Source organism: Nycticebus coucang, chromosome 11 (genome assembly GCF_027406575.1).
Source record: "Nycticebus coucang isolate mNycCou1 chromosome 11, mNycCou1.pri, whole genome shotgun sequence".
Classification (NCBI taxonomy): domain Eukaryota; kingdom Metazoa; phylum Chordata; class Mammalia; order Primates; family Lorisidae; genus Nycticebus; species Nycticebus coucang.
This window is the reverse complement of record NC_069790.1, coordinates 29,758,978-29,785,209: the sequence shown is the minus strand read 5'-3', so window position 1 is coordinate 29,785,209 and position 26,232 is coordinate 29,758,978. Positions and strand designations below refer to the sequence as shown.

General features: G+C 39.4%; 1 protein-coding gene across 6 annotated transcripts in view; it reads left to right on the top strand.

Annotated features, from left to right (window-relative positions):
• CREB5 (cAMP responsive element binding protein 5) overlaps positions 1-26,232 on the top strand; it is a 536,752-nt gene that overhangs the window by 14,354 nt on the left and 496,166 nt on the right. For 4 of the 6 annotated variants that reach the window (XM_053553440.1, XM_053553438.1, XM_053553439.1 and 1 more), the window contains exon 1: positions 24,451-24,549. The exons of the other annotated variants lie outside the window; for them this stretch is intronic. The gene's annotated coding sequence lies outside the window, so the exon portion shown is untranslated. Of the gene's footprint in view, positions 1-24,450; positions 24,550-26,232 lie in introns of those variants that run through there. 6 annotated transcript variants of the gene reach the window in all.

The following is a 26,232-nucleotide window of genomic DNA, read 5'->3' as shown; positions in this document are numbered from 1 at the left end:
GAGCTGGCAGATTGGATGTGATGTGGATTATAGCCGGACATTTAAAAGCACATACTAAAAATAAATTTCTGATGGACCCCCCAAGAAGAGCTTGGAACAAGTCTTCAGAGATGGGGCTCTATCTATTACCAGTGATAAACAAAGCTAGCAAAACACAGCAAAATAAGGCCACCCTTAAAAATAAGTATAGATATGTTACATTAACTGATTTGCTAATGTGGACATTATCCTTGATTTGGCCTTGAATTTGTCTCCAGGGTTTGGAAAAGAGCAATGCCGAAAGGGAAACACCAACTTTTAACCTTGAGAAGAAAGAATTACAACCATGGTCTGTCATCCTGGAAGGATTAACAATTATTGTTTTGGTGTGACAGACAAGGACAAAAACTACCAGTTCCCGTAAACACACACACGTACAAGATTGAGTACAGATATTTCAATGCAGGAAGAAAAAATATCCTGATTTCCTGCTGGTTGATAGACAATTTTTGCCTATGTGCTACTTCTGTTTTGCACAATGAAAATAGGGAAGATAATAATGAAAAGACGAACAATAACCCAATTAAAAAATGGGCAAAAGATCTGACTAGACGGTTTTCCAAAGAAGAAATACAGATGGTCAATAAGCATATGAAAAGATGTTTAACATCACAGAGAAATACCCCTTGATACCTGTAAGGTAATAAAAATGTTTAATAAAAAAGACCACAAAAAATAATGGTGAGGATGTGGAAAAACTGGAACCTCCTACATTGCTGGGGGTGTCATAACCACATTGGAAAACATAATAGCCCAAAACACCCAAAGTCCATCAACTGATGAGTGGATAAGCAAAGTATGGTATATCCATATATTAGAATATTATTTGGTTATTAAAAGACATTAAGTACTGATACCTACTACAACCTGGATGAACCTTGAAAGCATTATGCTAAGAAAAAGAATCTGGACACAAAGGACCACATATAATTTCATTTATATGAAATATCCAGAATAGGCAAATCCATGGATACAGTAAGTAGATTAGAAGTTGCCGAGGGCTGCGGTGGGGCTAGGAATTCAGAGATGATGACTAAAGGATATGTAATTTATTTTGGGGTGATGAAAATGTCCTAAAATTGATTGTGATGATGGTTGCACAAATCTGGGAATATTCTAAGGCCACTGGATTGTATACCTTAAATGGGTGAATTGTATGGTATCTCAATAAAGTTGTTAAAAAGAAGATAACATACCATGGAGGGCCTAAATATAGGGGCCTAAATTCATTTAGACTGCATGTCAAATGGGGTATTTTGATCTAACAACTTCTCTGCATATTTGGGATGAGTATGTCAAGATGGGCAGTGGAGAGATGTTAGTAAGACATGTGAGACCTCAGTCACAGAAACAGTCAACTGGTCCAAGTCTTATAGCATGTACTGTATGTGTGTCTAACCTATACCTCTCTCCTGGGCGAGGGCCTTACCTTCCAACTGTATACTGGACAGTTCTTTCTAGATGGACTCCTACTGTTCCTTGATTTTCAATTCATTCAAACAGGAACTATACCTCATTCCAGTTCTCCTCCTGATATGCCCATTCCAGTGGGGGCCACCATTATCCTCTGGGCTCCTTGCCTGAAGCTTCCTAACTCTGACTTCCCTTTCTTTTCCCTTGGCAGTCATGAATGTGTGTTTCTCTGAACATCTCATTTTTCTGCTCAAGAGCCTGCACGGGCATCTTGTTTCAAGGTCCCTAGGCCAACCCCTGCTCTCTGCCTATAAGTATGCCCTGTACTCAAGCCAGACCCACAGTAAACTCTGGTTTGTGTTGAGTGAATCTCTGCTGGGTTCAGACTTTATTCCTTGGAACATCTCATAACCTCCTTCAGCACACTAGCCCCATGCCCCATGCACAAATGTACACCACCCCTACACACACACACCATTCACTTTCCTCCTGATTTACCAAGAAAGTGTTGTTAGCTCACAGAAGAGCTCTAGGCCCCTGTCTTTGGTGATGTGAGGGCTATATGAATAACAATTAAATTAGGGAATGCTGTTTTTTATTGTCTTTAAAAAAACTAGAGTGAGGGCGGTGCTGTGGCTCAGAGGAGTAGGGCGCCAGCCCCATATACCACAGGTGGTGGGTTCAAACCCAGTCCCGGCCAAAGACTGAAAAAAAAAAAAAATCATTCCAAGAATACATAACTGTGTGTTATACACATATGTAGAGAGATTGATTGTTATCAATTGATGTATGAGGTTGGACAATTAAGTTCCACGGTCACCTTGTAAGTAAGTATCCCCCTTGGCCATCTGGTGACTGTAGTGATATTCAGCAATGAGGTATGTAGCACTTTTTTCTAGGATGAGTTCCAGAACTTAATTGACCTCATATAAATAAATGTCAGTTGGGGAATTCATGAAAAAGTCCCATGTTTATTGATAACAAAGTTGTGAGAAACTGCCGCTCAGTAAATATGCCCTGAGCATTTCTAATGCTAGACATGAAATGAGGCTTTGGGGAAGCCACAGGGAAGAAGAGAGGTCCTTGCCTTCATGGAACATCTTCAGTCTACTGGGTCTCAGGCCCTCCCTCTGTAAGCTTCAGATCATAATATAATTATATCTATTTGATAGCCTTTTCAAGAGGAGAAAACGGCCATGAATGTGAAAGCACCAGTGGGATTTTAAAATGCTACGTAAGATGCACATTGGCTCACACCCATAATCCCAGTATTTAGGGAGGCAGAGGTAGAAGGCTTGCTTAAACCCAAGAGTTTGGGACCAGTTTGAGCAACCTAGTGGGATCATGTCTTTACAAAAAATTAAAAGAAATTAGTTGGATGTGGTGATGTGTGCTTTTAGTACCAGCTACTTGGGAGACTGAAGTGGGAGAATTGCTTGAGCCCAAGAGTTTGAGGTTATAGTGAGCTATGATCAGGCCACTGTGCTCCAGCCTGGGCAACAGAATGAGACCAGAGTGAAAAAAATACTACTATAAATTATGAGTGGCTATTAGGATTGATGTAGCAAAGATAATTATCATTCTCTTTGGAATAAATCTTGTTCAATTATTTCTGTGTCTGAATATCCTCCTTCCTCATACAACCTAAGATTTTACCCTTCCACTTTAAGGGTATCAGTTTACTTTTGATATAATCCTAACAACAACAATAAAAATAGAAAAATGTCAAATACATAGTTGGGTTTGTAAACAACTGGATTAGTTAACTATTGCTGTGTGACAATTTACCCCCACCTCCCAAATAACATATATTTATTATTGTAAGAGTTTCTGTGGGTCAGGAATCTAGGGGTGGCTTAGTTGGGGCCTCTGCTCAGGGTCTTTTGTGAGGTGATGATTGGGGTGTCTGATGGGCCTAAAGGATTTTCAACGGTGGAAGATCTCCCTCCAAACTCACACAACTGTCACCAGTCTTAGGTGATCCATGCCCAACCTTACTTTGTCTGGCTGCTGGCTGGCTTCAGGCTCTTGCTAGCTTTGGATCTGAGATGTTAGTCCCTTCCTGAAGGGGGCTTCTCTACAGGAGCTCACAACATGGCAGCTGGCTTCCCTCAAGCAAGCAAAGGGTCCAAGAAAGAGAAGGTGAGAGAGGAAGTCTCAGTCTTTTTTTGTGGTCAAATCTCAGAAGTGACATCTGGGCACATTTACCATATTCTAGTCATTAAAAGCAAGTCACTAGGTCCAGCCTATAGACAAGGGAAGGCGATGACACAAATACCTACCAGAGGATGACCTAGCAATGCTTGGAAACAATAGTAGGAATTAATGCTTTCTCTACAGCATTAATAATGTTATGCTGTTTGGAGTGAAAGAAATAAGGGAAAGCACCATTTTCCCCCTAAGACAAAATAGTTAGGACAAACAAGGAAAGTTGGTGCACAGAGTCCTCTAGATTTTGAGTTGCAATCAGTAAAAAATCCTGATTCATTATTTTGCTTCTGGGATTGGCTCATGCTTGGACATTTACATGTAGCTAAATTTCCTCAATTTAGCAGGAAAGTATTTGGAAGGTACATTTCAAATACTATAGGTAAACCAAGGTCAGTCTTTTTTGAGCAACAGTAGCAAAATTAATAATGTGCTAATTTTAATTTGCCAGTTCACAGATAGATATATCGTTCATTTACTTACTTGTGACCCACACCTAAAAACAGACCTGTTCAGTCGTTGAAGCTTAACAGGAAGAACATTCCAGGTATGGTGGAGCCCCAGTGGTATGAGAATAAGATTGCCATGGTTTAGGGAAAGAACAAAGGCCAGTGTAGCCAAGGCAAGGGCGAGGTCTCCACGATGATGGGGGCTGGACAAACACCCAGGTACAAGAGGTGTGGTGAGCCAGGCTGGTTAAGATTAAAGTCTAAATGGAGTAGAGAGCCAATTGCGGGCTGTGTGTGGCTACAAACAACTATGGCTTTTTTTTTTTGGTGTGTGTGTGTGGCAATTCTGATTGTATTAGCTACATTGCTCTGAGCTGTTTTTGAAAGAGATTCTGATATCTATTAGCCAAAAGCCATGTTTGGGCAAAGATATAAAAAGCACTGCAACTTTATAATAGGATGTTATAATCACGCAATGCATCTTACACAGAGCTAAAGACTTGTGAATTTCAGCCGGCCAATGGCAAAGGCAATGTGGTAGATACATCTGGAATGAGGTCCTTGTGTCATAGGGATCCCTAATATTACATTAGTTTCATGTGACAGAACTTACAAGAAATTCATTCAGAAAACTACCCAGTGTGGGAGTCTTTTGGCATATTCCGTGCATATTTTGTCAAACAATCAGCAATCATTTTTTGGTTGTGTCATTTATGACCATTGCTTGTATGCAGTCCTGTGGCTCTTTTGCAAGCTAGTAGTAGGCACACAGTGATCATCTGGGGGTTTAAAATCAGAGTGTACCATTTAATATCAGTTGTCTTTGGTAATTTCTCTTTCTTCCAGATTTTTTCTGAAGTTGACCTTGTTAAGAAAAATACCCTGAAGAGAAAAAACAAGGCAAAAATGGCATCTGTTTTTCCCGAAAGAGTAACAGGATAAAGGAAAGTTCTAACGTCTTAACACTGGAGATAAATGAACCCTGATCCCTAAAATCTACTTTCTTGTGGGTCCGAGTCAAGAAAGGAATTTTAGCTGGCTTGAACAAAATAGTGAAAAAAAAAATGACAACTATATCTCAAGTTCAGGGATACCTTCATTTTCTGATTTTCAAATTTTAAAGATAAATCTAGTGTTTTTTGACTTAAAAAATTCTTTGTAGAAAATACAGAAAAATGTAAACACAAAAATTCTAACCAAAGGTAATCACTGTTGGTAATTTGTATATATATCCTTCATATCATCTATGTCTTTATCCAGATCATCTAATTTTACTTCATAGAGTACTTGCAGTTTTGTATTCGTTTGGATTTTTTTGTTTTGAGACAGAGCCTCAAGCTGTCACCCTGGGTAGAGTGCTGTGGCATCACAGCAACCTCCAACTTCTGGGCTTAAGTAATTCTCTTGCCTCAGTCTCCCAAGTAGCTGGGACCACAGGCGGCCGCCATAATGCCCAGCTATTTTTTGGTTGCAGCTGTCATTGTTTGGCGGGCCTGGGCTGGTGAACCCATCAGCTCAGGTGTATGTGGCTGGCGCCTTAGCCGTTTGAGCCACAGGTGCCGAGCCATCTTTTGGATTTTTTTATACCTAACATTCTTTTGTGAACATCTCTCCAGGGTCCTAATTTATTTTTTGAAAACATGATTTTGATAGCCTCATAATCTATTCGTTATAATTTACCTAAACCATTTGGCTTATTATTAGATGTATAGTTTATTTTGATTTTTTCCTTTGGTAACAAATAATACTGTGATGAACCTTCTTGCATATAACTCTTTGTCTGCATCTCTTATTTTTCCAAAGGAATATTCCAACAAGTGGATTTTGATACATTTTAATAAATTGCTTTTAAGATAGCTTGTACTGATTGTACAGTGGACAGCCAAACTTTGGGCATTGTCATTTAAAAAGCATGTTCCTGGCTCGGCACCCGTAGCACAGTGGTTACAGCACCAGCCACATGCACTGAGGCTGGCAGGTTTGAACCTGGCCTGGGCCAGCTGAACAATAATGATAACTGCAACAAAAAATAGCCGGGCGTTGTGGTAGGCGCCTGTAGTCCCAGCTACTTGGCAGGCTGAGGCAAGAGAATTGCTTAAGCCTAAGAGTTTGAGGTTGCTGTCAGCTGTGATGCTATAGCACTCTACCCAGGGCAACAACAACAACAAAAAAAATCCCAATTTATTAGTTCAAAAATTGTTTTAATTTGATTGAAAGGGGAGTTGGACATTATTTCCATTTTCTGTCAATTTGCGAATTGTCTGTTCATATGTGTCTATGCTTTTTGTTTTTTCCCCCTTTAATATTAATATTTTGCTTTTTTCTTAATATGGAAGAATATGTAGCCTTTATCTTCAAAATTTAGAAGCACAAATATAGCCCTATACTTTAGTATAACAAGATTTAAACAATTTTCTTGTGTTTCTTAATTCCTGGTATAGCGGCTGATGTAGGAGTCTGTGAATATGGAAACACAGTTTGTTTTCGAAATAATGCCACTTCTGCTTACTCTGGCTTCACTTACATTCACTTCCTTTTATTTTTCTGTTTCTCCTCCTCTTGTACTAATTTTTTTTTAAAGATCCAGACTTCTACTTATCTCACTTTACTCAACTCCACTTTCAGGTGGCAGACTGCCAACGAAATCACAGTCTGAAAAAAAAAAAGAAATCACAGTCTGAAAAGAATCTCATATGAAAACTGAAAAGGGTCACTAGCACCAGTTGAGAGGAATGGTTGATGAGAGAAAAAAGACCGTTTCTTCTTTATGCCGTTTAACAAATGACCTTCTGATGCCAGCTCGGAGTGAGCAGGCTTAGTTGGCAAGGCTGTGGGCTCAGGGATTCCAGGTATCTGACACTCACTCTCTCCTGCCTGTAGCCAGAGGCCGCTCCGGTCGACTCGGCAGCCTCATTTTATAATGGAGATAATAATACCTCAAAGGTATGCTCTAATTAATTATTCTTAGAAACTCTGAAAGTATAATTACTAATTATAATAATTAGATCATTAATTTCTTCACTTTTAAATAGAATTTTAATTGAATGCCAAAATTCAACACCCAGATCCAGTTATTTGTAGAGACTTTTTTTTTGCCTATCGTCTTGTTTGTGTTTATTTTACCCCGTGCTAAGTGAGTTCTTTCAAATATAGACATGCAAGTATTCAAAGTACTGTATTTAAATGCTGGGGTCCCAAGAAGAGGGAATGCTAAAAAAGTTGTAAAATTTTATATCTCCCCAGATGATTGTAACTCAATAATAAAGTAGCTAAATATTTGAGGCTGTTGATTTTTTGAAAATGTTGATTTTTTTTCCTTCAATGTGAATCATATAATCTGGGGTGGTTAGTTTACTGGTAAATAATTATACCTAAGACTCTTACAGTTTACCTAGATATTCAGCAGAAAAGACTCATGGTTGTAAATAATTTAACAAATGACATGTTCTGAAGGGTGGTCTGGCTGTTGTTGTGCAGGTTTAAATTTGGAACCGGGTGTTAATGTATTAAGAATCAAGTTGTCAGTTCCGTAAATTCATAGAATTAATGTGACCTAGTCGACAACAGTTACAAGAGTGTATATCTAGCATTGGTCATTTTTCTTGAATGGTATTGTTTAATTTAGTGTGTAAATGTCTTATTTTTCTAATTAGATCATACCCATCTTAAGAGTAGGGACCGTGTGTTTTGTTTACTTCTTCTAAAAGCAGAGGGATTGAATGAATGCTGGAATTATTACTTAGGCCACCTAGCTTTTTTTTTTTTTTTTTTTTGTAGAGACAGAGTCTCACTTTATGGCCCTCGGTAGAGTGCCGTGGCCTCACACAGCTCACAGCAACCTCCAACTCCTGGGCTTAAGCGATTCTCTTGCCTCAGCCTCCCAAGTAGCTGGGACTACAGGCGCCCGCCACAACGCCCGGCTATTTTTTGGTTGCAGTTTGGCCGGGGCCGGGTTTGAACCCGCCACCCTCGGTATATGGGGCCGGCGCCTTACCGACTGAGCCACAGGCGCCGCCCCCACCTAGCTTTTTTACCCCCACTCAACCTACAACTAGCCCTGCTTTTTTACCCCCACTCAACCTACAACTAGCCCTGGGGTTGGGACATTTATAGAACTGTATGCCGCCTCAGTTTCCCAATCTATGAAAGGAAAAGTGATACCTTCTCTGATTTACAAGGTTGTTGTGAAGCTCAAATGAAGGGAACTCCCTAGGTGGGGGTGGATAGTTAAAAGCTTTGTGTGGGCTAGTAAAAATTCAGTGTCATTTTGCAAGGTTGTTTTGATTTCCAGATGTGTGATTGTCTGTTGAGATGTGCATTTTGACCCCCGCCCCCGCCCCCCACCATTTTTGCCTGGGAGATTTTGCATGCTGATAAGACCTGAAAGTTGATTCAGCAGACTTATTATCAGATGTTTCCACCTCAGGTGGCCTCTAGCTTCTATGAATGAGGGCCCTATAACCAGCCTCTTAAATTTCAGTGTCAGCTGCATCATCTTCATCAGGAGAAACATTTCAAACATTTGTTTTCTTTTGAAAAGGCAAGTTTTAGTGGTGGAGTCAATTTATTTCTGAAATGATCTCATTTACCTGAATGAGAAGCACATATTTATTTGCAGGGTAAGCGGTGGGGTTGTATAATTCTCCTGTGACAGATGAACCAAACACACAGCTGTAAATTACATGGGCTGGAAGAAGACTGCTCTCGTTCAAAACCACGTTTCTGCCATTGCTTGCTCGCTTTTCTTGGCTGAGAGCTGGAACATTGGTGACCCTTGAACTTACCTAGAAAATCAAAATTATTCTTTATAGGAACCTGAAAGGGGGTGAATAATACCACATATACATATTTATATAGGAGGATTTGAATATGTTACCTGGGTCTAACATCTCTGTCAGGGAGATTAAAAGTATCACAGAACATGTCATTCAGAGTGGCTTGTGGCATTAAGGAATACTTTCAAAGTCATTTTGATAACACCATCAAGCCTTTTCTCTTTGTTTAAAAGTGGCCCTTCAAGAGCTTCATTAATGTGTTGCAAAGTAGGGGTTTTCTTGGTTTGTTTCTGTGAGCCTTTAGTCTCATAAACATTAAATGTGTGCATTCCTGTAACCTGATATGCCCTCTCCAGTAAAGATCAATGCTTCATGCCCTTGCTGCGCAAGCTGCAGAGGTCTTTGTAGCCTGTGTTGTTATGTGCCTTTGTGCATATGGCCTTTTGTCACTCATGTCTTCTGATGTTTCTTAAACATAATTTGAGTCTTCAGCCTCAAACAATCTGTTGGCTGCACTGTGTGTTTCTAGAAAACAGCGAGGGTGGTTTACCCCCCATGTTTGCCCTGTGGAGTGGGCACAAAATGGGGCCAGTTTATTATCATCTATTATTTCTTTGGTTGAATGGCATCTGAAGAAGACAGATATTTGGAGGGGTAGTGAAGTTTAAAATCATTTAGTTCCTTTTTGACCTGAATTATGCTATCTTAAATATGAACTTAGGTAAGTACAAAGATTCTGACAAATATGATAGCAAATTATTTTCCTGTGATTAGATGCAGTGGCCATTTTTCTCAACCAAGTGGAACTTCAAGGGCATTCCCTCCCGACCCCCAGGAAACAATCAAATGTTGAATTTTAGGTTTAGGTTCCAAAGTAAAGACTCTGAGATTCTTCAAAATTCTACTTACATTAATCATTGCCTCTGATAAATGGGACCAGCCCAGCTTTTCACAGTATTTGATTGCCAGACTTAAGGATGTATTACCAAGATAATGGGTTTCAGGGGAACAGGTTGTACTCTGCTGTATAAAATTCCCAAAATGGAATTGTGTACTATTCTCTCAAGGTAACTCAAAGACGCATTAGAGGCAGATGATGACCTGTCCCTAACTGTCCTTTCCCCGGGTTTAGAAGGAGAGTAAACATCAGGAGTTCTTTGATTTGGTGCAATATAGTCATGATTTTGCCTCCACTTTCGCCTGCTGCTGCATCCCTCAGAGAACTTGGCTCTTCCTCCTAAGGTCCCACTTAGCTGAGAAGCAGAAAGGACTCTTTTAGCCTTCAGGGACACAGATAAGCACCTGTTAAGGAGTGTGGTCAGGACTTCACATTACTGTTGCACATGTTGAGAAAAGAGGTAAGCCAGTTAGACCAATGCCTACTGCATGCAGGTACTGTGTAAAATACGTTGTTTTATTTAGTAGGTGTTATGATCTCTATTCTGATGAGGAAACTGAGTTTAGAGAAGCTGAAGATTTTACCCAAGGTCATGTAGCTATTAAGTGGAAGATCCAGGATTCACTCTTTGTCATGGGCACCACTTTTCCTTGCACCTCTGATCACTCTACCTCATACGTATTCCATTTTCTTCAGATAAAGGTTATCTGTATGTCAAAAATATCACTGAAATCTTAGTTCTATATAGACCCTCCTCTCATCACCATCTACCTATATGTTTGTTAGTTCACTCTGTTACCAAATGTTTTACTGAATGCCTACAAAAACCTAATTTTGGTGGCTATTGATTTTAAGAAGTATAATAAAGGTATAGCTCCTTTCACCTAACAACAGTAAACTTAAGGTGTATTTGGTTTATATTCTAACTTTGGCATTGTAACAGCTGTTATTACTAACAACTGTGTTTAAAGATACAATTCTGTTAACTATAATTGATGTCACATTGTCCTATTACCCTACTTCTTCTTTTTTTTTTTTTTCTTTGAGACAGAGTCTCACTCTGTCACCCTAGGTAGAGTACTGTGGTATCATAGCTCACAGCAACTTCAAACTACTAGGCTCAAGTGATTCCCTTGCCTCACCCTCCTAAGTAGCTGGGACTACAGATGCCCGCCACAATGAGTGGGCTATTTTTAGAAACAGGGGTCTCATTCTTGCTCAGGCTGGTCTTGAACTCCTGAGCTCAAGCAATCCACCCACTTTGGCCTCCCAGAGCAAGGCCAAAGGTGCGACCCACCTAGGATTACAGGTACGACCCACGGTACCCGGCCTCATACTATTTCTTACACGCAGTCACTCAAAGGATTAGCATTTTCACTATTGTTTGTATGAATTTGGGGGGAATTGTAGTCTAAATGTGGTCTGGAACATAAAAAAGAATAGAGACACTTGCAAGATTAAAATCTGATAACTTCTAAGCTCAGGGTGAATTTACAAAACACCAGTTATTCATCCTCACATGATATTTTCCAGTTATCCACAAGGCCTTTATTCAGGAATGTGTTGTGAAACATCATTTATATTATGTCTTAAGTATTTACTGGGTAGAGCATGTGAGAGACAAAGCACAAGAAGTCTGCCTAAAGACCTTACTATCTAGAGACCTTACATCTACAGTTATGTAACAAAATTCCATCCAAGAGTAGATATTGCTTAACTTATTGATTTCTTAAGAGCTAAAGTTCAGGGTCTCCTTTAACATGTACACAGCCTCAAACGTACTGATTTATATTTTCATTTGCAATAGACATTTGCATCGAAGAGTGTGTTGTTCACTGTAAAAATGGGCAGGGTGTGAGATGGAAATAAGGGTGTTAATCACTGATAGTCTGCTCCCTCCTCTGTACTCTTATCAAAGGGGGATATCAGGGACTCTGAGGATGAACAAGCGATTACTGATCCCCAACTTTACACCATAAAAAGCCTCTATGTTTTTCTTCATTTTTATATTCAAAGATTTTCTCCTATTTGATAAGTATTAATTAGTTAATTTTATTTGTAAATTAAAGTCATTCATAACTGTCAATCGGAAATTGTGATAAGCATGAGATGACTGAAGTTACCATCTGAACAAAAACAGCCAATGGTGAAGAAAGTTAGCATTTTACTTGGCATGTGAAGCTTTTTCTGTGTATGTGACTAAGTGTTTAAATATACACTAACCTTTTGGAAATACTGAAAACAGAATTGATCTCTGTTCTGACTTTCACAGAATTCCTATAAATCTAGAGACCCTCAAGTGGGGAGCAACTGGATTTTGTGACACCAATAAATTTTCTCTTAATATTTTGATATGGGAATACCATTGAGACTAATAAAAATGACCAGCTACAAATGGACTCCCAACGGCAGGTTTGGAAATACAGGTCCAGCATTTTGTGGAGTGGGGGAAGGGGCAAATAGAGATACTCCTAAAACTTGGAGGGCAGGGTGAGGATTTGGAATGGCTGTACTTTCCTATGGCCCACGGTTTTCCTTGGTAAGAAACCTGAAGTAGCAATGTCTGCTCTGTTATCCTTGTCAACAGACAGATTTACTTGAGCACATTGTACTCCATGATTATATTAATGTATCATCTATGATTTAATAAAAATAAATAATAAATAAAAAGAAGAAAATTAGCCAGGCATAGTGGTATATGTGCCTGTAGTTGGCCTCTCAGCAGGCTGAGATAGGAGGATCACTTGAGCCCAGGAAGTTCAAGGCAACAGAAAGTTATGATCTGGCCACTGTACTCTAGCCTGGGTAAGAGAGCAAGACCCTGTCTCAAATAAATAAATAAATAAATAAATAAGAAAACACAAAAACTGAAACTAAAACAAAAAAAAACCCAGAAACCAAAAAAGAAAACCAGACCCTTCATGTGATGCTGTGTCTTCACATCCTAGGCAGACCCAATGCCGTCCTCTCTATCCCAGGCGCCACACTGCAGGCAGAATGAACTAAGGAAGCAAAGCTAACTATTTCAACCCTCTGCTGGGTCTCCCCTGCCCATGGGATGAAATCTGACCTCCTAGGCTTTATGTAAAGTTTTCATAATATGACCTTCCTCTACCCCTGATTCCTCCAGCATGTGCTTTATGACCTTATTGTACTGAATTTTTTATCTTACAGTGAACTATGAAACCAGTCATAAACCTCTGCATTTGCACATGCTATTCTGCTAACTGGAATATTCTGTCTGTTCAATCTTTGTTGGATAAGTTATTATAATATCTAGTTAAGATAATAGCATTTATTATGTACCAGGCATTCATTTAATCCAGCGGCTCTCAACCTGTAGGTTGTGACCCCTTTGGAGGTTAAATAACCCTTTCATAGGGGTCGCCTAAGGCCATTGGAAAACACAAATTTCCGATGGTCTTAGGAACCAAGAAACCAATCCTCTAGATGTCTCCAGGCAGGTTGGCCCACATGCAGATATGCCTACATATGAGTACTGGGCGTGATGACATCATTGTGCCAACCCCATCACATATACCCAGTACAAATTCAGCAACGAAAATAATGTTATGGTTGGGGGTCACCACAACATGAGGAACTGTATTAAAGGGTTTTGGCATGAGGAAGGTTGAGAATCACTGATTTAATCTTTACAATGAGGTGGTTGCCATCATCAGTCTGTCCCCCGATGCCCCCAACCCCCACTGCCCTGTTTGCAGAGGAGGAGCTTGGCTCAGGTCAAATAGATTTCCCAAGATCATATAGCCAGTAAATAATGGAGCCAGGATTTGAACCTGTGCCCCCTATCACTCAGGACCTATATTCTTAACCTCTAAACCATGCTGCCTGCCCCTTCAGATGGCACCTCCAAAGGTGAAGGGCTTCCTAAATGCCTCAAACAGAGTAAGTGCTTCAGTTCTTACAATTCTCAGGGCTTTCTTAAGCATCTTTGTAACAGAATTTATTAAGTTGCATTGTTATTTCTCTCTCTGTGCCTGTGTGATTTCTGAGTAATTTTGGGTATCATGCAACTCTGTATGCCCAACACAGTGCCTGCTGCCTGGTAAACACTAGTAGATGTTTTTTTTAATAAGTGAGTGAGCAAACAAACACAGAAGCCCTTGTCTCTGCTTAGCTGGGTTGGGATCATCTTTCTATGACATGCTTCTGGGGTACCAGTTGAAAAACACTTCCTTCCAGCAGACTTTACCTGACTCAGGAGTGCAGAACATTCCAACAGGAAAATGTACAGCTCTGGGTTGTCATCTCCACATGACAATAAATCATCGCCAAATCTTGCAAAGATGCCCATGAATTCTGCTGAGTATCCATGTAGCACTCCAGCCCGACAATGCTGATTCATTTAAGTACAGGTTTGGTGCTCCGTGAGAGCTCACCATCTGCTAAAGTTGTGTTTACTTTAAGTAACAGTCAGCATTTTCCTGACGAGTTATAGAAAAGTGGTAGTTCAACTTAATTTTTAAGCAAGGCCTGTTTAAGAATAATTTGTTAATTACTAGTTGGTTGATTCTGTTTCCTTAAATTAAAGGCTTCAGTTAATATCACATGCTCATTTTCAGCTTGCTGGAAGTCATGGCAGTGGTGCCACAGTCACATGATGTATTGCTGCCTTCTCCCCTGCCAGCTCCTGCCCTGGCTTTCCAATTCATCTTTAGCTAATTTTACAAGCTTGCAAGGGAACCTGGTGGTTTACTAGCTTTAGGACTGCAAGTTGGAAGCTTAATTTAAGAGCCACTTTTAAAACTGTTTAGACAGAAATTGGTTATTTGGCCTTGAGTGTGATGGGGGACACAGGAGCACTTGATCAAGGGTGATTGTTCCTAATACAGGACAGCCTATGTTCGCACCACATAGGCTGAAGGTGTTTTATCAGTTGCACATAAGACAGGAACTGAACCTTACCATGGGGTTGCCTGGAATCCTTTTTTTTTTTTTTGGTAAGAAAGGAAATGTTTGGCAGCCTGTTATTGAGGAGATCTAAGGAGACTGGCCACGGCCATCAGAACAGGGCACACTGAGGTTGCGTATGTTGGGATATGTAATGGCTTTTGTAAATGTTTTGGTTTCAATAAAATCCCAAGTGTATTTTATCAATGTGTTTTTCCCCTTAATTTTTTGACCCTTATGTATTTCAAGGGAAATTTAGTTCACATGGTTTTGATTCATTTATACTTAACTCATCAAAATGTTGTTTTCTAAGAGTTATTTGATGTCCAAGAGGACTTTGGTGTTTGATTTAAATACCTTCCAATGTGCTTTCCCTGTCCTTTTAAAAAATAGAAGCCATCTAGTCTTGGCAAAACCTAAATGCACACACACTAAAAAGTTTGCATTTGGTTGAAAGCTGCAACTCCATAAGGCTGTCAACCTGGGCCAAATGCTTTCTCCAGCTCCTAGTGATGTGTACGCCCTGTTACTCAAAAGCACACAGAGATCTTTACCTTTGATAATCTCTGGTGGCTGTCCACATGGAAAGAAACTCTAAAAAATAAAATGTCTGCTGTTTGCTAGATCTTTGATCTTGGGAAAGCCATTTAACCTCCTTTAGCTTCAGTTTTCCATCTGTAAAGTTGGGCTAATAATATTTATTTTGCCTACCTCCCAGAATTATTTGAGAGGATTAGAAGCGCTAGTATAAAAGTACTTTGGAAAATACTAAAAGTGTCACATCTCTTTTCTTGGTATTCTTTGAACTAAGTAATACTCAATGTTTAGTGACTATTTGGTATCTGCCAGACATTATGTTAGATTTCTATAATTTACTATCTTGTTTAATCCCTCTTCTGGCAGGTGATGGATAGATACTTTTAATTTCCACATTTTAGGAAATAAAACTCCTCTGTGTAATTTGCCCAAGGTCTCATAGTTTGTGGATGGAAGAGCTGGAATATGTCAAACTCTTCATTAAAAAAATACTAATTTTTAGTTAGTTTTTAATTTTTATTTTAAAAATAAAATAATTTTTTATTTAAAAAATAAAATAAATAATATATTTAAAAATTTTTCCCTTTTTATTTTTATTGACACATAGTAATTGTGCATATTTACAGGATACAGTGTGATTTTATTTTATTTTTTTAATTTTTATTGTTGGGGATTCATTGAGGGTACAATAAGCCAGGTTACACTGATTGCATTTGTTAGGTAAAGTCCCTCTTGCAATCATGTTTTGCCTCCAGAAGGTGTGGCACACACCAAGGCCCAACCCCTCTCCCTCCTTCCCTCTCTCTGATTTTCCTCCCCCCCACGACCTTAATTGTCATTAATTGTCCTCATATCAAAATTGAGTACATAGGATTCATGCTTCTCCATTCTTGTGATGCTTTACTAAGAATAATGTCTTCCACTTCCATCCAGGTTAATACGAAGGATGTAAAGTCTCCATTTTTTTTAATGGCTGAATAGTATTCCATGGTATACATATGCCACAGCATGTTAATCCATTCCTGGGTTGGTGGGCACTTAGGCTGTTTCCACATTTTGGCGATTGTAAATTGAGCTGCAATAAACAGTCTAGTACAAGTGTCCTTATGCTAAAAGGATTTTTTTCCTTCTGGGTAGATGCCCAGTAATGGGATTGCAGAATCAAATGGGAGGTCTAGCTTGAGTGCTTTGAGGTTTCTCCATACTTCCTTCCAGACAGGTTGTATCAGTTTGCAGTCCCACCAGCAGTGTAAAAGTGTTCCCTTCTCTCCACATCCACGCCAGCATCTGCAGTTTTGAGATTTTGTGATGTGGGCCATTCTCATTGGGGTTAGATGGTATCTCAGGGTGGTTTTGATTTGCATTTCTCTAATATATAAGGATGATGAACATTTTTTCATATGTTTGTTAGCCATTCGTCTGTCTTCTTTAGAGAAGGTTCTATTCATGTCTCTTGCCCACTGATATATGGGATTGTTGGCTTTTTTCATGTAGATTAATTTGAGTTCTCTATAGATCCTAGTTATCAAGCTTTTGTCTGATTGAAAATATGCAAATATCCTTTCCCATTGTGTAGGTTGTCTCTTTGCTTTGGTTGTTGTCTCCTTGGCTGTACAGAAGCTTTTCAGTTTAATGAAGTCCCATTTGTTTATTTTTGTTGTTGTTGCAATTGCCATGGCAGTCTTCTTCATGAAGTCTTTCCCCAGGCCAATATCTTCCAGTGTTTTTCCTATGCTTTCTTTGAGGATTTTTATTGTTTCATGCCTTAAATTTAAGTCCTTTATCCATCTTGAATCAATTTTTGTGAGTGGGGAAAGATGTGGGTCCAGTTTCAGTCTTTTACATGTAGACCTCCAGTTCTCCCAACACCATTTACTGAATAGGGAGTCTTTCCCCCAAGGTATGTTCTTGTTTGGTTTATGGAAGATTAGGTGGTTGTAAGATGTTAGTTTCATTTCTTGGTTTTCAATTCGATTCCAAGTGTCTATGTCTCTGTTTTTGTGCCAGTACCATGCTGTCTTGAGCACTATGGCTTTGTAGTACAGACTAAAATCTGGTATGCTGATGCCCCCAGCTTTATTTTTATTACTAAGAACTCCCTTAGCTATACGGGTTTTTTTTCTGGTTTCATACAAAATGCAGAATCATTTTTTCTACAACTTGAAAGTACGATGTTGGTATTTTGATAGGAATGGCATTGAATATGTAGATTGCTTTGGGAAGTATAGACATTTTAACAATGTTGATTCTGCCCATACATGAGCATGGTGTGTTCTTCTATTTTTTAAAATCCTCTGCTATTTCCTTTCTGAGGATTTCATAATTTTCTTTTTTTTTTTTTTTTTGTAGAGACAGAGTCTCACTTTATGGCCCTTGGTAGAGTGCCATGGCATCACACAGCTCACAGCAACCTCCAGCTCCTGGGCTTAAGCGATTCTCTTGCCTCAGCCTCCCCGAGTAGCTGGGACTACAGGTGCCTGCCACAGCACCCGGCTATTTTTTTGTTGCAGTTTGGCCGGGGCTGGGTTTGAACCCGCCACCCTCAGCATATGGGGCCGGCACCCTACTCACTGAGATAATTTTCTTTATAGAGGTCCTTCACCTCCTTCATTAGGTATATTCCTAGGTATTTCATTTTCTTTGAAACTATGGTGAAGGGAGTTGTGTCCTTAATTAGCTTCTCATCTTCACTGTTATTGGTGTATACAAAGGCTACTGACTTGTGGACATTGATGTTATATCCTGAAACATTACTGTATTTTTTGATGACGTCTAGGAGTATTGTGGTTGAGTCTTTGGGATTCTCTAAGTATAAGATCATGTCATCAGCAAAGAGGGAGAGTTTGACCTCCTCTGCTCCCATTTGGATTCCCTTTATTTCCTTGTCTTGCCTAATTGTATTGGCTAGAACTTCCAGCACTATGTTGAATAGTAAAGGTGACAGAGGACAACCTTATCTGGTTCCAGTTTTAAGAGGAAAAGCTTTGAGTTTTACTCCATTCAGTAAAATATTGGCTGTGGGTTTGTCATAGATAGCTTCAATCAGTTTTAGAAATGTGCCACCTATGCCTATACTCTTCAGTGTTCTAATTAGAAAAGGATGCTGAATTTTATCAAATGCTTTTTCTGCATCTATTGAGAGGATCATGTGATCCTTATTTTTGCCTCTGTTAACATGGTGGATAACGTTTATGGACTTGCATATGTTAAACCAGCCTTGCATCCCTGGGATGAGACCTACTTGATCATGATGTATGACTGTATTGATGATAAGCTGTAATGTATTGGCTAGGATTTTGTTGAGAATTCTTGCATCTATATTCATGAATGAGATTGGTCTGAAATTCTCCTTTTTGGTTAGGTCTTTTCCTGGTTTTGGTATCAGGGTGATGTTTGCTTCATAGAATGTGTTGGGGAAGATTCCTTCTTCCTCAGTTTTTTGGAATAATTTCTGCAGTACAGGAATAAGCTCTTCCTTGAAGGTTTGATAGAATTCTGGTGTGAAGCCATCTGGACCAGGGCATTTTTTGGTTGGAAGATTTTTTATTGTTTCTTTAATCTCAGTGCTTAAAATTGGTCTGTTCAGGAGGTCTATTTCTTCCTGGCTAAGTCTAGGGAGAGGGTCTGATTCCAAATATTGATCTATTTCCTTCCCATTGTCAAATTTCTGGGCATAGAGTTTCTGGTAGTATTCAGAGATGATCTCTTGTATCTCTGTGGGATCAGTTGTTATTTCCCCTTTATCATTTCTGATTGAGGTTACTAGAGATTTTACTTTTCTATTCCTCGTTAGTCTGGCCAATGGTTTATCTATTTTATTTATTTTTTCAAAAAACCAACTCCTTGTTTCATTGATTTTCTGAATGATTCTTTTGTTTTCAATTTCATTGATCTCTGATTTGATTTTGGAGATTTCTTTTCTTCTGCTGACATTAGGTTAGATTTTTATTCTTTTTTTTAACTCCATAAGATCTCTTGTGAGTTTGTTGATGTGCTCTCTTTCTGTTTTTTGAATGTAGGCATCTAAAGCGATAAATTTTCCTCTTAATACTGCTTTTGCAGTATCCCACAGGTTTTGGTAGCTTATGTCTTCATTGTTGTTATGCTCAATGTAGTTAATAATTTCCTGTTTTATTTCTTCCTACACCCATCTGTTATTCAACAGAAGATTATTTAATTTCCATGTCTTTGTGTGGGGTCGAACGTTTTTGTTAGAGTTTGTTCCACCCTTACTGCCTTATGGTCTGAGAAGATACAAGGTAAGATTTCAATTCTTTTGATTCTGTTGATATTTGATTTGTGTCCCAGGATACGATCAATTTTGGAGAATGTTCCATGGGATGATGAGAAGAATGTGTATTCTTTACCTTTGGGATGGAGTGTTCTATATGCATCTATCAAGCACAGTTGTTCTAGGGTCTCATTTAAATCTCTTGTATCTTTGTTTAATTTCCGTTTAGAGGGTCTGTCCAGCTCTATAAGAGGAGTGTTAAAGTCCCCTGTTATGATGGTATTATCGGATATCATACTGCTCAGACTGAGTAAGGTCTGTTTCAAGAATCTGGGAGCATTTAAATTGGGTGCATAAATATTTAGAATTGAAACGTCTTCTTGTTGTATTTTTCCCTTGACCAATATAAAATGACCATCTTTGTCTTTTTTGACTTTAGTTGCTTTAAATCCACATGTATCTGAAAATAAGACAGCAATTCCTCTTTTCTTCTGAATGCCATTTGCCTGAAAAATTGTCTTCCAACCCTTGACTCGGAGCTTTAATTTGTCTTTTGAAGCCAGGCGTGTTTCTTGCAGACAGCAAATGGATGGCTTGTGTTTTTTAATCCAGTCAGCCAATCTATATCTCTTCAGTGGGGAATTGAAGCCATTAACATTTATTGAGATAATAGATAAGTGTGGTAGTGTTCTATTCATCTTATTTTGTGAGAGTCCATTGCTTAGTTTTTTTTATCTTTTGCATCAGTGTGGAGGTTAGGTTCTGTCCTTTAATTTCTGAGTTCTTACTTTGCTGCTGATCCATTGTGGTGGTCAGTGTGCAGAACAGGTTGAAGTATTTCCTGTAGAGGTGGTCTTGTTGTGGCGAATTTCCTCAATGTTTGTATATCCGTAAATGATTTGATTTCTCCATCAATTTTAAAGCTTAGCTTAGCAGGGTACAAAATTCTGGGCTGGAAATTGTTCTGTTTAAGTAGATTAAAGGTAGATGACCATTGTCTTCTTGCTTGGAAAGTTTCATTAGAGAAGTCTGCAGTCACTTTTGATGGATTTGCCCCTGTAGGTCAACTGGCGCTTAGTCCTGGCAGCTTGCAGAATCTTTTCTTTTGTCTTGACTTTGGACAGGTTCATCACAATGTGTCTTAGAGAAGCTCGGATAGAGTTGAGGCGACCTGGGGTCCGATATCCCTCTGAAAGCAGTGTGTCAGAATCTTTGGTGATATTTGGGAAATTTTCTTTTATAATATTCTCTAGTATGGCTTCCATTCCTCTGGGGGCATTCTTCTTCCTCTTGTGGGATTCCTATAACTCGTATGTTGGAACGCTTCATAAAGTCCCATAATTCTGACAGTGAACATTCTGCTTTCTCTTTCTTCCTTTCTGCCTCTTTTACTATCTGAGTTATCTCAAGAACTTTGTCTTCTACCTCTGAAATTCTTTCTTCTGCATGGTCTAACCTGTTGCTGATAGTTTCCATTTCATCTTTAAATTCCCTAATTGACTGCTTCAGTTCCTTCAGCTCTGCTATATCCTTTTTATATTCTTCATATCGTTCATCTCTTATTTGATTCTGTTTTTGGATTTCCTTTTGGTTATTTCCCACTTTATTAGCAGTTTCCTTCATTGTTTTCATCATGTGTATTCTAAATTACCTTTGGTGGAATCCTCTGCAGTAGCTACCTCATGGTCCCTTGGTGGGGTTGTTCTGGACTGGTTCTTCATGTTGCCTGTAGTTTTCTACTGAGTCTTCCTCATGAGTGATTTCTTTTATCTGTTTCCTTGCCCTAATTTTCCTTTCAGTTCCTCTTGCTCTTTAAGTTCCTGTGCCTGTGGACTGAGGTTTCAATGAGTCCTTTTGGTATAGAACCAGAAGGATGAGAAGGTTGAAAAGCAAGAAGGGATGAAATAAAGAAGGAAAGAATGAAAAGAAAATAGAGAAAGGAGAGGGGGTGGGTGAAAGGAATATTGACAAAAAGAAGAGAGGCACAGAAAGAAGGAGACAGAGCAATATAGGTGTACAGTAGGGTACTTTGACACAATCTTAAAAAAACCCAACCTCTGGGGGTGCCCCTTTGGATGGTTCCCTTGAGGTCAGCAACTCTTTGCTAACCTGATCAGACACAGTACCCCACCTCCACCAAGTAGAGAGGAAAGACAAACATGCTATAAATCAAACCAAAACAAGCGAACAGAAAACTTTACAGGATAAAATTTGGGGAAAAACCAAATAATAGGGGTAGAAACACTAGCAAAAATGAATTTCTAGTTATTGAAAAAGGCAGCAATGGGAAATTGTATTTATACTAGAAAACTGGAGAAAGAAAAGAAAAAATCTGTATGGAAAAGGTTGAAATTAAAAAACAAAACAACAACAACAACATCAAAATAAACAAAAAACAAACAAACGAAACAAAACAAACAAAAAACAACCAAAAACAAAGCAGTATATATATATCTTGTTGAATATTGTCTGGGCAACAGGTGGTCTTCTGGGGTATGGGATGTTAATCACAATGCTGATATGACTGGAGGCCTCTGCTAATTTCTGAAACCCCACAGGGTAGACACCCTAAGTCTCTCTTCAGCCATCTTAAAAGGCACTTTAAGCTTCTAAACTTGCTAAGCAGAAGCTTTCCCAGGAAAGTGCTTCTTGCTGGAATCACTGGTGAAGGGGCTATCCACTTACCCAGTGTGCCAAAACCGGTCTCACTCTGCCCCTGAGGGTTAGGGCTGTAAGGTGGCTCAGACCCTGCCTTTAGGCTGTCAGTCACTAGGTTACTAGTTCCCGCCCGATCCTTGCTCTGCAACCCCTAGGGTGGACCTTGTTGGGGCAGTTCTCTCACAATGGCTCCCTGTGGCCCACAGCCAAACACTATTAGCTCCATCTGTGGGGCTCAGCGGCTCAGTCTGGGGTCCCAGACAACGCCCAAAGATCTCCACACTCCCACTCAAGCTCTCCCCAAGGCAGTTCAACTGAGTGCCAAGTCCAAAAACACCAAAATAGTTCATAGGTGAGGCCTTTCTCATTTGCAGTCTCGCTACTACTGCACTTACGGCTGTCGGCGGGATGAGAGCAATCGAACACACGTGATTACTTGCCAGTTTTCCGCTGTTTTTGTCCTCTTCATGGGGTCCAGAAGTCTCTCGCTGACTCCCTGTATCCTCAAAGGGATCATTATAGGCAGATCCCACCAGGCCAGAGATGCCTGGAGTCTTATTTCCCCAGACTCACGGTACCCAGATGCAAGAACCTGTTACTCGGCCACCATTTTGCTCTCTCGTCCTACAGTGTGATATTTTGATACATATGTACAAAATATAATGATCAGATCAGGGCAATTAGCGTATTCATCACCTCTAACACTTATCATTTCCCTGTGTTGGGAACATTCAAAATTTTCTCTTCTAGCTTTTTTTTTTTTTTTTGTAGAGACAGAGTCTCACCTTATTGCCTTCGGTAGAGTGCCGTGGCGTCACACAGCTCACAGCAACCTCCAAATCCTTGGGCTTAGGCGATTCTCTTGCCTCGGCCTCCTGAGTAGCTGGGACTACAGGTGCTCGCCACAATGCCCGGCTATTTTTTTGTTGCAGTTTGGCCGGGGCTGGGTTTGAACCCTCCACCCTTGGCATATGGGGTCGGCGCCCTACCCACTGAGCCACAGGTACTGCCCTCTCTTCTAGCTTTTTGAAAATAGATAATAAATTATAGCTAACTATATTTACTTCATAGTGCTGCCAAACATCAGCGCTCATGCCCCATCTAGCCGTGACTTTGTATCTGTTAACCTGCCTCCCCTCCACCCTCCACCCTCAGTCCCTCACCCTTCCCAACTACTAATACCAATAGTTCTACTCTCTATATCCATGAGCTCAATTTTTTTTTTTTTTTTTAGCTCTCACATGTGGGTGGGAACATGTGGTATTTATCTTTCTGTGGTTGACTAATTTTACTTAACATGATGTCCTCTGGGCTCATCTAAGGTGCTGCAAATGACAGGATTTCATTTTTTGTGGCTGAATAGTATTCCATTGCATGTGTATACCATTATTTTTTCTTTATGCATTTATCTGTTTGTGGCCACTTAGGTTGATTCCACATTTTGGTTATTGTGAATAGTGCTGTAATAAATATGGGGAATACCAGTATTCCTTTATTACACTGATTTCCTTTCCGTTGGCTAAATGCCCAGTAGTGGGATTGCTGGATCATAGTAGCAGTTCTACTTTTAGTTTTTCAAGAAACTTCCATACTGTTCTCCGTAATGGCTGTACCAATTTACATCCCCACCAACAGTGTGTAAGTGTTCCTTTTTCTCCATGTCTTAGCCAACATTTGTTATTTTCTGTCTTTTTGATAATAGCCATTCTAACGGGGGTGAGATGGTATCTTTCTGTGGTTTTGATTTGCATTTCTCTTTATGGGTTTTAAACACTAAGTTGTACAGAGTATGGTTAGAGTTATATTAATCACTGTAATGTTCTGACTCAATATTAGAGTTTATCTTGAGTTGATATCATTCATAATTGAGTCTCTCCATATCATTAAGAACCTTTAGTCATATTTTCTATTACATTCTCCTATTGAGTAATTAGAGTGAATGCATGTATAAAAATATGCTGTTAAATATATATATTTTAAAAAATCATTCATTACATAGGACAATAATAGAAGCTAATTTTAATTGAATTCCTCCTGTGGACTAGATGGTACAGAGCTTTCTGTATGGTTTATGTCATTTAATCTTCATATATAGTTTATGCCATTTAATCTTCATAAGAACTCTATAAGGTAAAGAGTGTTATTGTGAAGAAGTGTGAAAAATTGAGATTTTACCCTATTTGCAAGCTACTTAGCCTGCTAGTTTTCATAGATGCTGGCAGAAGACATGAGACTCCTGGTCAGAGACAGAGTTCTTTATTATTCATAGTAGCAAGCAGCATCAGCTTCATTCATGTTCACATTACTTCCCCTTGTCCTCAGGTCCTGTGAGGGTGATACAGAGTGGCCCAGGTGGATGCTGAGCATGCAGTGGGTTTGCATTATGGCTGAGAAACTTCGAGCTTAAAAAGTCCACTCTCTTTTAATGTGGTAAGCAACCTTGCCTGACCTTTGCTCCAGAGGGAGACATTGTCTTTATTTTACTGTACAGCAAACAAACCTGCCCTCTGCTTCAGCAAAACACATTAAGTCTGTCTTCTAAGACTGTTTGCTATACAAACATATTTGAAATGATCCCAGAACAAAGACTATCAGTGGCTCTGCTTCTAAGACATTTGTAAAAGTGAGAGATTCCAGAAGGACTGTCTCCAAACAGTTATTATCTCCATTTTACAGACAAGGAAACTGGGCTCAGAGAAGTAAAGTCCCTCATTTGTTCCAGAAATATAGAGGGTGACAAAAACATGTATACATATTTAAAGAAAGGAAAAAAATGTATTAAAATTATAATACTTAAGTCACATTTGACTTCTGCAATTACAAGAGGTGCTCAAATGTGACTTGTATTCATCTTTTGTTATTGGTATATATTGAGTATTACAATTTTAATACAGTTTTTTCCTTGCTTAAAATGTGTATATAGTTTTTAGGCACCATCTACGTTTATTGAACACTGTATATGTTAAGGTCACATAGCTAAAAAGTGGAAGCATAGGGAATCAAGAAGGGGGCTAAGCCAGTAACTTGTCCCTTTATCCGCTCACCCATCACTTCCTCGGCAGGTATTTCATCTTGCCTCCCCACTTAATGGTTAACTATATAAAATAGTAATTCACTTATGATGTTAATGACCCTTTGGAACAAGTATTTCCCCTGCCATTAAGTTCCCTCTCTGCAGTCTGACCCAGCCCAGATGCCCAGATGTCACAAGGCACTTGCTGGAGGTATAGAAGAGGTCCTGGCAGACCCTGATAGAAGTCAGAGTGGTGTTTTGAGGTCATATTTGACAGCATACAATGGAGCAACATGATTTGAAAGTTCAATTAAACATGAATTTAGTTTTGTAACATGGTATAACCATGATTCTTTTTTCTCTGTTGCCCCTTCATGAATTAATCAGTACTATTTCGTGTTTGTATAATGGCACTGACCATCAAGTGACTTTATGAAGGTTTCAGTAGTGCCTATGCAAGCTTGTACGAGTCCCCTGAATCAATCTGTCCTAAAATATTAAATGATTGTGAAGTTAGAATCTGGGGAGAAGACAGAGGTCTTGGCAATAATATGACTAGAAGCATCTGTTCCAAACAAAGAAGTCTCTTTAACCCCCCAGAATGGGTCACACACTCTCTCCTTCTCTCAACACAGAGAGAGTTAGTTTGCCAGTTTTCCTGGGAAAGTAATAAAGGCGGACAAGAAATAATGAAGAGGGTTGGTGGCTAGAATATCTAGCTTTAGACTATGGCAAGGAAATAGTGAAATTTAGCAGGGCAACCATGGCTCTTTTCAAACAAGTTACTGCAAAGGAAAGACTCTTCCTCTGGCACCTCTTCATCAGAGAAGCTGTTAAAAAAAAAAAAAGCAAGAAGCGTGGCTTGATGCTTAGTTAGCCCTGCCCCCTTGTTCATGAATTAGCATGGCACAGTGAGAACTTCTCTCCTCCCAGCCCACCTTCTCAGCACCTGAAGCTATTCGCCCTGTTTTCTGAGCTCATTTCAACTCTGCCTAAAGCCAAAGAAAACCTAATTTTTTAAGAATTTGAAGGAAAGAATTTTAGATAGAACTCTGTCACCCCAAAACCACAGCAGAGTGGGGATGTGATTTCTCCTTATG